Below are 12,636 nucleotides of genomic sequence, written 5' to 3'. Positions count from 1 at the left end.
TCACCTATTGAGCCTTTATATCAGGTGCAGACACTGTGGCTGGGGACTTTAACGGCTTACACTTAACCCTCCTAGGAAGAAGGGATTTGTATTCTTATGTTCCCAAGGACCAAGCTGAGGACCAGAAAGACAAAACAAAGCATTTGCCTGAAGTCACAAAACGAGGACATGGCAGAGCTGAGACCTAACACAGCTGGGGCCGGCTCCCCATCCTGTGTTCTTTCCACTACAACACACTTGAGAATCACTCTTGCCCCTGTCCAGCACCTCTCCTCCTTTGAGATTTGGGGTCGTCCCTGCATATCTCGGGATCCCTGGCCTGATGGCTCTTCCCACCTCAAGCAGAACAGGGCTGCTGTGGCAACGTGATCTTGGGAGGAAATACCACTTTAATGCATCTCATCCATCACCCACTCCAACAGGAAAGACAAATTATTAAACATGCCCTGGATGCCCTCTCAAAACCCTGGTGGAGAACAGCAATTAAAATTTCTCATTGCAGGAGTCACCCTGGAGACAAATGAAAGGAAACTGAATGTGGAATGGGGGGAGAGAAGGATTTCTGTGGAGGATCTGGGTAACTTCGGGATCGTTCCGAGAGATGATCATTTCACAGCAGGCTTAGCAGACAGTCTTCGGATGGAAGCTCTCAAGAGCAAGCCCAGAAAGTTTCTGGAGGGGTCAGTGAAAAAATACCATTTCTCAGTATGGATATAAGTTAAATATACACATTCGCTTATAACAATGCTTTCTAACAAAAAATAAAAGATGTTCAGTAAAGAAAATTTTGAAAGTACAAGCAAAGCAGGAAGGGAGGAGAAATTCCCTTTGGTCCTACCCCTTGCTATTTTCCCTTGCCCAGTAAACAGGTCCTCTTGGAAGCAGAGTCGTGGGTAACATCTGATTCACTGCATTCCACTTCTCTTTTCACATAGTCAAAGCTATGATCTGGAGGGAAATGGAAGTATCTACTTAACGTCTGCAATGTGCCAGGTAAACGCTCCTGCTTTGCTGTCATTGCCGCATTTAATTCTTACAGCAGTACTGTCAGGTCAGCATCATTATCCTTGTTTCAGGGAGGAGGAAACTGAAGCTCAGAGAGGTGCAGAAACTTACCCAAGTCACATAGCTTCCAAGTGGTGGAGACTGGATTCCCACTTGGCTCTAGCAGAGTCCTAAGTCCCTATTACGTCCAGGTACTTTGAGGGAGTAGCATGGAATAAGATTAAGACTTGGCCCTTCCTCTCCAATTGCTCACAGTCAAACAAGGATGATCAGGAATGCATGGCATTGACCAGAAGCCCAGGCAAAATGCAAATAGTAACAAAATGCAAATGGCAAGAACAGGTTTAATTAAAGTCCTTTGAGAATTCACAGAAGGAGCATGGTACTTTCAGTTGGAGGGAGGCAAATGGGGATCAGATTAATGGAAGGGGTGACATTTGATGTGGTTCTTGAAAAGAGGGTGGGATTTTCAAAGGCATACTGGGAGAGATGGAGGGCATCCTGGGCAGAGGTAAGAGCCTGAAGAAAGAAGAAGAGGCAGGACACACAAGAGCCATGAAGAAGAATCGCTTTGTTTGGCTGGAACTTAGGGATGTATGAGTGGAAGACACAGAAAATGAAGCTGGAAATGAGCTCAGAGACAGATATCGAAGAGCCCTAAATGCTTGGCTAAGGGTTTGAATTTCTGTTGCTGAACAGAGGAATGACACGCTCTGAGCAGCAGGGTAAGAAAATCCCTCTAGCAGTACTTGAAGGCTGAATTAAAGTGGGGGACAGCTTTTCCCGGTAGGAAGGTCAGGGAGTGCAACAGTGATGGGGAGGATAAGAGGAAGAGAGTACTGGAAGATGAGATATGTCAGAGGCAGGGACCCGACCTGAGTTTCTAAGTGGATGGTGGGCCGTCAATTGCAAGAGGGAACCCAGGGAGAGGAGCCTGCTTGGGTGAAAGCACACTGAGATCGGCTTTTGTCCATTTGAGTTTGAGGAGCCTGTGAGGCACCCAGGTGGGGTGCCCAGGAGGCAGGTGGCTGTATGTGTCAATCACTGGAGGTGCTAGTCTAGCGTGTCTTAACACATCCCATCGCAGACCCAGTGGAGGCCTCGCAGACTATCCATTGCAGCCCCATCATCCCCACATCAGCCCCGGCAACACTCCAGCTTCCAATTCATTGACCCCCTTAATGTCGCTGACTTTCCAAGACCCACCCACAGGGCTACTCCCTGTGCTTCCTCATCTCTGGGACCCTCCTCTTTCTGACATCATAACTCCTAGGATTCCCTCTGTAGTCTAACCGTCCCACTTCTCAAACCCTCAGTTCCACAGAGGCCTCCTCAGCACACTTCCTCCCTCAACCTCTCCATTTTCTCCCCTTCTTTGGGCTCCCTCGTGCCCGTTTTTCATTCCTCCCCAGCTTTTACTCCATGGGGGACTATCTAAGCCATTCTTTCTCCAACGTCCTGATTCCCTTGCACCTCTAACCCTGCACTACATGCAGCTGGCAAACCTCCATCGCTCCATCGATGCAAAATCCCACCTTCTTCTCTGCTCCTGTGCTAGATTGCTGAGCAGGAGAAAATCACGCAGCTGCACTGGTTAGGTCTGCTAAAAATGCATGGTCTTTTCTCATCGAGCTACCCGTGTCGTTGTCAAAACTTTCTGCTTGTCCTTTTTCAGCTCTCTTTCCCATTCCATTTCCCCTCTCCTTGCTCCACAAATTGTCCCCTCTTTTTCCTGCACCTTTAACCTCCTCTTCTCAACGGGCTTCTGGCTCAGATCTCTTTCACTTCAGCCATCATGCGATCTCTCACCCATTATTCTCTTCCCAACTTGTCAAAGGAGTCGTCTTCAATCCTATTCGCTAATGTCATTTATCAGCCCATTAAAACTGGTTTTGATCTCTACCATCCTCCTGGAACTGCTCTCAGCAAGGTCATCAGTGAGCTTCCAAGAACCAGCGGGCAACATGTTTCTTTCGTGCCTCGTCTCTCTATGCCTGTCTCCTAGATTCGGCTCTGCTGATCACTGGGTTTTGTAGAATCTCCTTTTTCTGTGGCTTCCACAGAATGGCAGCTTCTGGTTTATCTCATACCACTTTCATGCTTTCCCAGGATTCCTCATGGGCCCCTCCTCCCCTTTCCATCCATTAATTATTATTCCCTAACATTCTATTCTCAGCCTGTGGCTTTTTAAATTTTGCACACACCTTTGCCTGGGGACTCTTGTTCAGTGCCATTGTTCAAATTATCAACTAAATACTGACAACTCCAGAGATTGTATCATCAACCTGAACTTTGTCCATGAGCCAGACTCATACCTATCTGCCTACCAGATCTTTTCACCTTGACACATCACTGGTTCCTCAAACTCAACATGTCCACTACTGCTCTCTCGCTCTCTCTCAGTTGGTGGCATGACCATCTACCCAGTTAAACCCGGAAGTCATCCGTGACTCTTCCACCCCTTACCCATCACAGCCAATAGATCTCCAGGTCCTGATTATTTTACCTCCTAAATATCTCTGAAACCATTTCCTCCCTCAGTATCTTCCAGTGTTTATATATTCTTATTATCTCTCCTCAAACTCCTGAAACCCTCTCCTCACTAGTCTCCTGAATATGGCTTCATTTCCTTCGAAGCCATCCTCCACATTGGTAAAGACAAATCCTACGGAGTCATTCTCCTCCTTAACAACTTCTAAAGATTCTTGATTACTCATAACAGTGTTTGCCAAAGAGATTTTTTAAATACCAGCTTTTCAGGGTGTTAAAAATCGTTACCCAGTCAATAAACTGAACAGTTTTCTTCATTGCAGGATGTCTCAGTCCCTAATGTGCTGCTGTTTACTGGGAATCTCTAAAACATTACCCAAATACTCCTGGCCTTGGGTCTTTTTCCTAAGGAGCGTGTCACAGGACTAGTTTTCTAAGAAACATGTTTCAGAACTCATTAGCCTCCACAATAAAGTCAGAGCTCCAGAGCCAGGCATGTAATGTCCCATGATGGCCACCGAACTGACCACTCTGGTCTTACTCCTACCACTCCCTGCCTCACCTCCTACACCGTGGAAATAGCAGACACGTGCACATCCCTGTCTTTGTCATCCTGTCTCTGAGCTCCTGTCATTGCTCATGCTGAGCCCTCCATTTGGACTGTTATTCCAATCCATCTTCACTTGACTAATTCCCAATAATTCTTCACATCTCAACATAGTTGTCACCTCCTCTGGGAAGCCTAGATCATGGAATATACAGGGAGTCAGGCCCACAGAGCAGACATTTACCCAAGCAGCTAAAGGAGAATTGGGACCAACTCATACCCTGTCCATCATAGAGGGGCCAAGAAGGCGTCCAGTGAGTCTCCAAGACTGGCATGGGTCCCGTCCAGGTTCGCTTACCCATGGAGGACAGGAGGGGGAGGGGAGGCACGTTCTCTACAGTCTGGATGTACTAATAGAAAGGGCCCAGAAGGGCCCAAGACTCCCACGTTCAGTCCCTTTACCCATCCCTCCAATCCAATTAGGTCCATCTTCCTACTTCAGGAGCAGTGAGTTAGTAAGAATGGACTAAAGGGTAGAAACCTCTTTCCAACATTTCCAAAAGAGCAAAAGTTCCTATTGTACAGACCAAGGTGGAACACCTGATCAAGAGAGAAAATAATTCTCCTCTACAGTCTTAATAATGTCAGGGAAGCCACCCAGGTAAGTGCATCAGAAGCGCTAAAGAGAAGCTGTGCCTACGGATCTACTTAACACAGTTGATGCCTCCTGAAATTCTCCTTGTGGCTCTGAGAAGAGGGACACAATAGAGCCTAGAAATAGAAAGTAAACGGGGATTCCAATGGTCTTCTTTTTTGGGTATTCAGAGGACTGGATTTCAAGTCTTGGATGAGTCTTATCGTGGTCTGAGTTACAGAAGTCATCATCACCCCCCATTTCTCATTTTCCCTAAGATCCCTCTGGTTATTCTAGTTAGGCAGGCACTCGGACCAACATATTCACCTTCTGTTTCTCCTTCTCAGGATGTATTCTGGATGCCCACCATTTCACTCGATTGTCCGCTCCCTGAGGATCACTCCCTCCTTCCAATTGTCGGTTCCTTTCCATGTTGCCTCCACTTGCCTCTTCTATTTCCTATCAGTCTAATTAGTCTCTGTGTCCCTAACCTTGGACTGCCCATGATGGGAAGAATGCAAAACGCTGTGAAGTTTTTTCTCCACTGAACACATCAGCAACCTGTCTCCCCAGCAAAATGCCATTGTCTTTCCTTTGGCCCAGACCCACATCATTTCTGGTTGTCCCACCTTATTCTGATCAAGGTTGAGACACAACGTGGTGCCATGGAAGGGGCAGGGCTGGGTGTCCATACAGCTCTGCCGGTAAGCAGCTGCATTACCTAAGTTTAAGGCACTTAAATAGCCTGGCCTCAATTTCCCCATCTGTCAAAGGGGGATAATAATATACAAAGCACAAAACTTGTGATCATCAAATGAAAGGACCTCACACACCCAAAAGCCCATAAATAGATTGGTTCAGTGGAGACGGGCTGGGGGTATCAGACCTTCCTTGAGGATGTTTCCTCATCATTCGGTTGTTGTGAGGGTTAAACATGGAAATGGATGCAATGCCCGCAGCTCAGTTCCAGGCTGACAGGAGCTCCCTTCCACCCCTCACTCTCCCGGCTCGTCCACATGTTCTGGGGTCCTGCTCCTCCTGAGCCTCGGGAACATCTGAAAAATGTGGGTGACCCCCCCAGCCTGCCTTTGAGCTGGACCCCCACCCTCCATGTCCTGTTTGCTTTGTTATGTTACCAGCTTACTGAGTCCTAGTTGCTTGTCTCATTAAAAATTGCTAAACTAACAAATACTAATTACTCTGCAAAAAAAAAAACGTGAAAGAGCATCCTTTGAAGAGCATACTCAAAAGCATCTGAGATAATAGACATGGGAGGCGAGCCACATAGCACGGCTTATCTTCTCTCTGGAATTAGTGAACTCTTTCCAGATTTTAATTACATTTCTCAAAAACAAGACCCAATCTCCTCTGAGAGATTACCTTCATTTTATGGAGAGCAGAGCCAGCTGTGTTGAGTGGCAGAAAAACCAAACAAGCAAGGGATAATCACGACTCACGTGTAGTGGGCACGACATTGCCAGACTGCTGCCGACTCTGTGTGTCATCTTCACAACAAGCCTGGGAGATGGTGATGGTTATCACCCCTGTTTTGCATGTGGGGAAACTGAGGCTCATACATGTTAGCCATTTGCTCAAAGTGAGAAGGCATGGACCCGGTGGAGCTGAAATTTGAACACAGCCATCTGACCCCAGAGCTCGTGCTCTCATCCCCAGGGTATCCTGCTCAGAAAGGGAAGAGAGATACATGTCCTGTGAAACTCTGTGTCTCCCAGAACTCACCAAGGCAAATGACTGCGGGGTTCAAACAGCACAAATTCCCACCTAACTTCGCATTTTCAACAGCAGCTGTGCAAGAGTAGAAACAGCCCTTGGACCTGGACTCAAAGGACCATCATTTGAGATTTGAATGCATTGACGTTTGGGTCCTTGCTGGAAAAGTCACTGGGTCTCCCTTAGTCTCAGTTTCCTCAACTGTAAAATGGGGCTAACGATTTCCACTCTGTTGACCTTCCAAGGTTGTTGTCAAACTGAAACCAGAAAGGAGACACCTGACGTAAAGAGTCGTGACACACAAACCCCTCGACCAGCTTTGTTATTTAAGGTGGGAAAGTCCCCCTGAGTAAGGCTTTCTTCTCTCTGAGTCGGGGTGGTGGGTGAAGAGAAGCTGGGCGATGCCCCTAGGGCAGCTGTGATGATCAAGGAAGATGATGGCTTTTCTGCTTCAGGATGCTAGAGAGTTCTCTATGAATCGCTGGAACTGACCAAGGCCCACCGGGAGAGATGCCCCCTTTAGAGTCCATCAGGATGGACTCTGCTGTGGGTGCTGCCTGGTATGACATGTCGCATGGAACAATCTTTCTGGAAGGGCGCCCTGTGAGACAACCCGAACTGCTTGCCCCATCCTTCCAGCCTGACCTTTTGCTCTAAGGGATGGTGACAGGTCAGATAGAGTTTGCAGCCACATTTTCCTTAAACATATCTGAGGTGCATGCAGATGGCTTGTCAGAAACAATAGTGCCTGGTGATTCGTGTGCTGCTCCTTACAGAGAGAAGGAGGAAGAACTAGGAGATGCGGCCCTCACGTCTACACCCTCCACCAGGAACTCCCTCGACCAGTAGCTCTCAACCCAAGTGGATCTGAGAACACCCTAGATCTGTGTTTACAGATCAAATGCCAGGGGACATCGGGCAATGTCTGGACACATTTTAAGTTGTCACAGTTGGGGGGGGTGGCTACTGGCACCTGATGGGCAAAGACCAGGGATGCTGCAGAATACAATGCACAGGACAGGCCCCGCCACAAAGAATGTCAGAATACCAGCAGTGCTGAAGTTGAGGAGCCCTGGTCTAGGGCTTTCTTGAACCTTTGACAGCTACTATTACTCCCACCAGCCTTTGCCCATCTCTCTTTAATAGGAAATGACCCTTGGAAGGAGAGGTCCCAACCAACTGTGGTTACCACCATGACCCCGATAATGAGAGTCATTGTAAAGAAAATGTCGTCTCTTTTGCATACAATGATGATGTTTGCCACTCTGTTTTAGATCGGAGATTTATGAGGCTCAAGCTAAAACAGCACACAGGCTGGTTTAATTCATCCTGCGCAGTCTGCCTGCCAGCTAGCTACCTGGCCTGCCACCCCATGAATGACGGTGCCACGACCTGATCTGATGGTCAGGACAGATAAGCTTCCAAGGGATAGAGGCACTTCACATTCAAAGGTTTTTTTTCTTTCACAAATTAGAACTCTTCATATACACAACTAAGCATTGCATTTGCAAAGCATGGTGTTAGTTCAAAATTATATTGAATTCAAGTAAGACCCAACTGAAGCCCTCATTTGTGCATTCATCAACCTGCCAAAGGAAAGACCCAGAGCACATTTTACGCCCAAGCCCTTCTGCTCCAGCATGGAATTCCAATGAGAAGCTGCCTCTGCCCTCCAGGGGTGCGTACTTTGCTGGGAACACACACCTGCAAAGAAGCAATTGCAAAGGAACAGGATGGATCTGGTGTGGAGGCAAGAGGTGGAGACTGACCTGCTCCAAATCTGCTCCCTCTCCTCTTGTGCACACAGCTAGACTTTGTTGCCCAGCTTCCCTGTAGCTGGGCGTGCCTGGGTCTCTGTGTTCTGGGCAGCAGATGGCTAGCCAGAGGTGATGAGAGTCATGCATAGCCTGGCCCATGAGAACCTCCCATTGTTGGCCTTTCGCCTTATCCAGCAAAGGATTCCAAGACACTGCGAATGGCACAGTAACAATATAGAAGGGATAGAGGTCCCTGGATGGCCTGGGGGAAGACCACCCCCAAGCGAGAAGGCCCACATTGGAGTGAGACATCAGTTTATATTGTGTTAAGCTACTGAAATTTGGGGCATTATCTTCTGCAGCAGCTAGTATTACTGTCCTAATATCAGATGTGTACCTGGCGACGCCCCCAGCCCCCCAAGAGGATCTAATTCTCTGCTATGTCCTCATTATGCTTTATAAAGACATTTATCACAACACCTGGAAGGCTTTGCTGCACTAATCTATTTATCTTTGTGCGTCTCTACAGTGGTTGCCACAGACTTTTTTGATGAAAAGGGCTTAGGGGTGACAATGCGACTGGGAAGCGGGCTGGGAGACAGTCTTGAAACTATAATTGTCCAGCAAATACACTGTTTCACTTCTAACCTAAAAGTCAGAAGAGATTCTAAAGATGCTTTCAGACACACCATATAAGAATAAGAAAATGCCAATTGCTCCATTTCAAAGAAAGGTAAGGAGCTCCCCCACTAGACAATGTAGTGGTTTAAAGACTTTACAGTAAAAACTGAGTTTAAATCTAGCCTCCGCCATTTACTATTTGTGATGTTAAACAATTTACATGGGGTGGCAGGCCTGCTTCTTCCTCTGTACAATGGGGATAATAAGAGGACCTACCTCACATAGTTAGGATTAAATAGGATGATGCGTGAAGATGCTGATCCCAGGGCCTGGTACCCAATGTTAGGCATCATCATTATTATTATCTCCAAATCCTCAGCATCCAGTACAGTGCCTGAAAGCAGAATAAGTGTTTGTGGAGAGGATGAATAACTGAACTTAAAAAAAGAGTTATCTGAGTCAGAGGAACACAAGGAGAAAGATATTGCTCATTCAGTGTTGATTCAGTGATGATAATTAATTTCAGAGATACATTTTGTTGGCATTTTTTTCAGCAAGAATTCTTGCCTAGATTCAATTAGGAAGGCAAAGTCAATATCCTACCGGGGTACTTCTCCATTTTTATTCTCCTCTTAAAGAAAAAAAAGAAAAAAGACTATGATGCTGTTTTCTTTGGACCAGCAAAAGGTATTAGCCTGGGTCCTCACTGTGGCAATGCATGGTGCACTGAAGAACCAGTCGGCTGTGCTACCTGCTTTTGAAAAGAGACCAGGGGGTGCCCTGGGGATCTAAGAAGAAGACAATGGTTGGGTTCAGGGGCTGTTAAAACAAGAAGGACCCTAGGAATCATCTTAAGTTATAGACGGGGAAGCTGAGCTTCCAGGAAGGGTCAATTTGCCCAAGGGCATCAGTTAGAAAGCAATAAGTGTGACTCCAAAGGCTTCAATCTTAAGCACTCTCCCAAGGGTCCAGGTGAAAGCTCCTGGGTTCTTCCCTCCACCCTCTGACCCTAGGATCCAGCACAAGCAGAGTAACTACTTTGGCTCCACCAGAGGCAGATATGGGTTCCTGGGGACCTTGGCCCCAGTCTGAAGCCTTAATGTCACGCTAGAAGATGACTGGGCCAAGGAGGTGAGTAAGGCTCATGGCAATTGCTTCCAGGGAAAATGACGTCCGAGTCACTAGAGGAGTAGTCAGATGTGACATCTCCAACTGCAAGGGGGAGCGATCAAAGCAATAGGTCGCAGCACCCTTTGGGGTCAAATGGGATCACAGTATCCTTCAGGGTCACAGCACCCTTTGGGGTCAAATGGGATCACAGTATCCTTCAGGGTCACAGCATCCTTTGGGGTCAAATGGAATCACAGTATCCTTCAGGGTCACAGTACCCTTTGGGGTCAAATGGGATCACAGTATCCTTCAGGGTCACAGCACCCTTTGGGGTCAAATGGGATCACAGTATCCTTCAGGGTCACAGCATCCTTTGGGGTCAAATGGAATCACAGTATCCTTCAGGGTCACAGCACCCTTTGGGGTCAAATGAGATCATAGTATCCTTAAGGGTCACAGCACCCTTTGGGGTCAAGTGGGATCACAGTATCCTTCAGGGTCACAGCACCCTTTGGGGTCAAATGGGATCACAGTACCCCTCAGGGTCACAGCACCCTTTGGGGTCAAATCGCCTGTGGAATTACTTGGGGGACAGGGTGGATGTTGGGGGGTCAGGGCAGCAGAAATTCTGCTGAACGAGCTGCAGCTGGACACCTTGTCCACTACACTCACTCTCCAATCCAGCCCCTAGCCCAGCATCCGTTCATCCAGAGAGGCCCACCCTCTAGAGGTTAAAAGCATGACTCTGGGGCCAGACTGCCTGGGTTTGGGTCCCTGTTCTCTCATTTACCTGTGAGACTTTGGGCAAGTCACATACCTCTGCATGACTTGGTTTCCTTCTTTGCAAAATGAGGACATTGATAGTACCTGCTCCATAGGGCTGCTGAGAAGATTATAAGGAGCCCGGCACCTTGTGAGGACTATATAAATGTGTACTGTATGTACACAGTATATATACTGCATGCTGTACCCTCCATATATACTATAGTATAGCACATGAGTGCATGCCCTTCATATGCTATACTGTGTGTAGCTGTACACATCCTACTACATGCATATACAGTCATGAACTGCATAGTGACATCTCAGTCAGTGACGGACCGCATATACAACTGTTGTCCCATAAGATTAGTATCATAGCCTAGGTGTGTAGTAGGCTCTACCATCTAGGTTTGTGTAAATACACTCTATGATGTTCACACAATGGCAAAATCGCCAGCAATGCATTTCTCAGAACATATCCCTGTCATTAAGTGACGTGACTGCACATGAGTGTGTACCTGAGACGTATAGCATGAGCGCACTATACCTCTTGTGCTTGCTCGTTTCATGGTCTTATCGCACCTGCCCTGGAGACAATGAGTGTCCAGGCTCCTCTATTCATCAGGAAAACTCTCCTTTTTGACTCAAACCAAAGGGCACACCAATGTCTTCTACTGTCTGGAGGTGGCTGCTGCCACAAGCTTGGTGGCCCACAGCCCCAAGGCTGACTTTCTGGGAGGAGGACCTAGGAGATGTGGTCTAAAGGAGAACAAGTATTTCCCTCCATGCCTGGAGTCAAGAAGCACTGTGGCAAGTGCCATTTGCTTTCAGCTTTGAGGAATCCACTTTTTTTCTGTAGCCTAAAATAAATATGGAGGGAGGAAATTACCACAGGTAAAAGTGAGCCTGCTTAGTGGTACCTGACTCCCTTGAGGACAGCACTGGAATGGCAAGGGGCCCAGGCTCTGCCCATCATCCCTCTCCAGGAGTGGTCCTCCCCGCACAGGGCAGAGGGCAGGAGGGTGCTGCTCTAGGCGTCATCTGGCTCACGTCCTGAGATGATGTCCAAGGCCACTGCCGATCCTCTGAGTGGCAGGGGAAAATGCTTCACCTCTGCGGGCTCCTGTTTCCTCCTCAGTAAAATAAACATAATAATGGTGAGTCCTGTCCTGTGTTTTCAGTACAGATTAAACCATGGATGGAAACGCCTTTGTAAAAATTCAAAGGGGTATTGTTCCAATCAACTTGTGGCTGATCTGCCCCCTTCAGCCCATCAGATTACACATTTACTTCCTTTGATAATTCCCAAGGGATTAAAAGGTTTGCACCCTAGCTCTGTCACTTACTAGCTGATGACTTTGAACAATGCATCCCCATGTCCTCATCTGTGAGTGGGATATTAAGAGCACCTACCTGTAGAGTTGCTGCAAGAATTAAAGGAGCAAATTAATGGGACAGCACTTGACTCAGAGCCATGCCTGACCCAAAGCAAAGAGATGTTGACGTGGATTAGCAATAGTGGCACACTCATCACCTTGTCGTGTGATTTGTCTGTTTACTTGTCATTCCTACGAGACTGTGGGCTCCTCAAGCGCAGGGGCATGTCTTTCCTATTTGGATATATTCACCTTTGAACTGGCTATGAATTCCTCCTGCATACTGCTCCATGATGGAGCATGGCACTGTCACCCTTAGCCCACCCCTTTTCCAGCCTTTGCTGCGATGGCCAGTTCCGCCGAGCTTTGACCAGTTTTGTGCAGGTGCTGCTTGGCGGGTACTTCCTCTCACCTTTGGGTCACAGTACTCTTACGCTCTGTTCCAGGGCTTCTCTCATGGGTGTCACACTCCTGAGCACTCACACTTACACAACCAGAAGTGTGAGCAGCTCTTCACCGATAGGATGAGAGCTGGCGCCCCCCACTTTCTTCACCCAGTGGGACAGTCCTGAGAAGCATTTCGTAAAGTGACTCAGAAGGTCC

The sequence above is a fragment of the Equus przewalskii genome, chromosome 25 (assembly GCF_037783145.1).
Source record: "Equus przewalskii isolate Varuska chromosome 25, EquPr2, whole genome shotgun sequence".
NCBI classification, from domain to species: Eukaryota; Metazoa; Chordata; class Mammalia; order Perissodactyla; family Equidae; genus Equus; species Equus przewalskii.
This window is presented reverse-complemented; position numbering follows the sequence as displayed.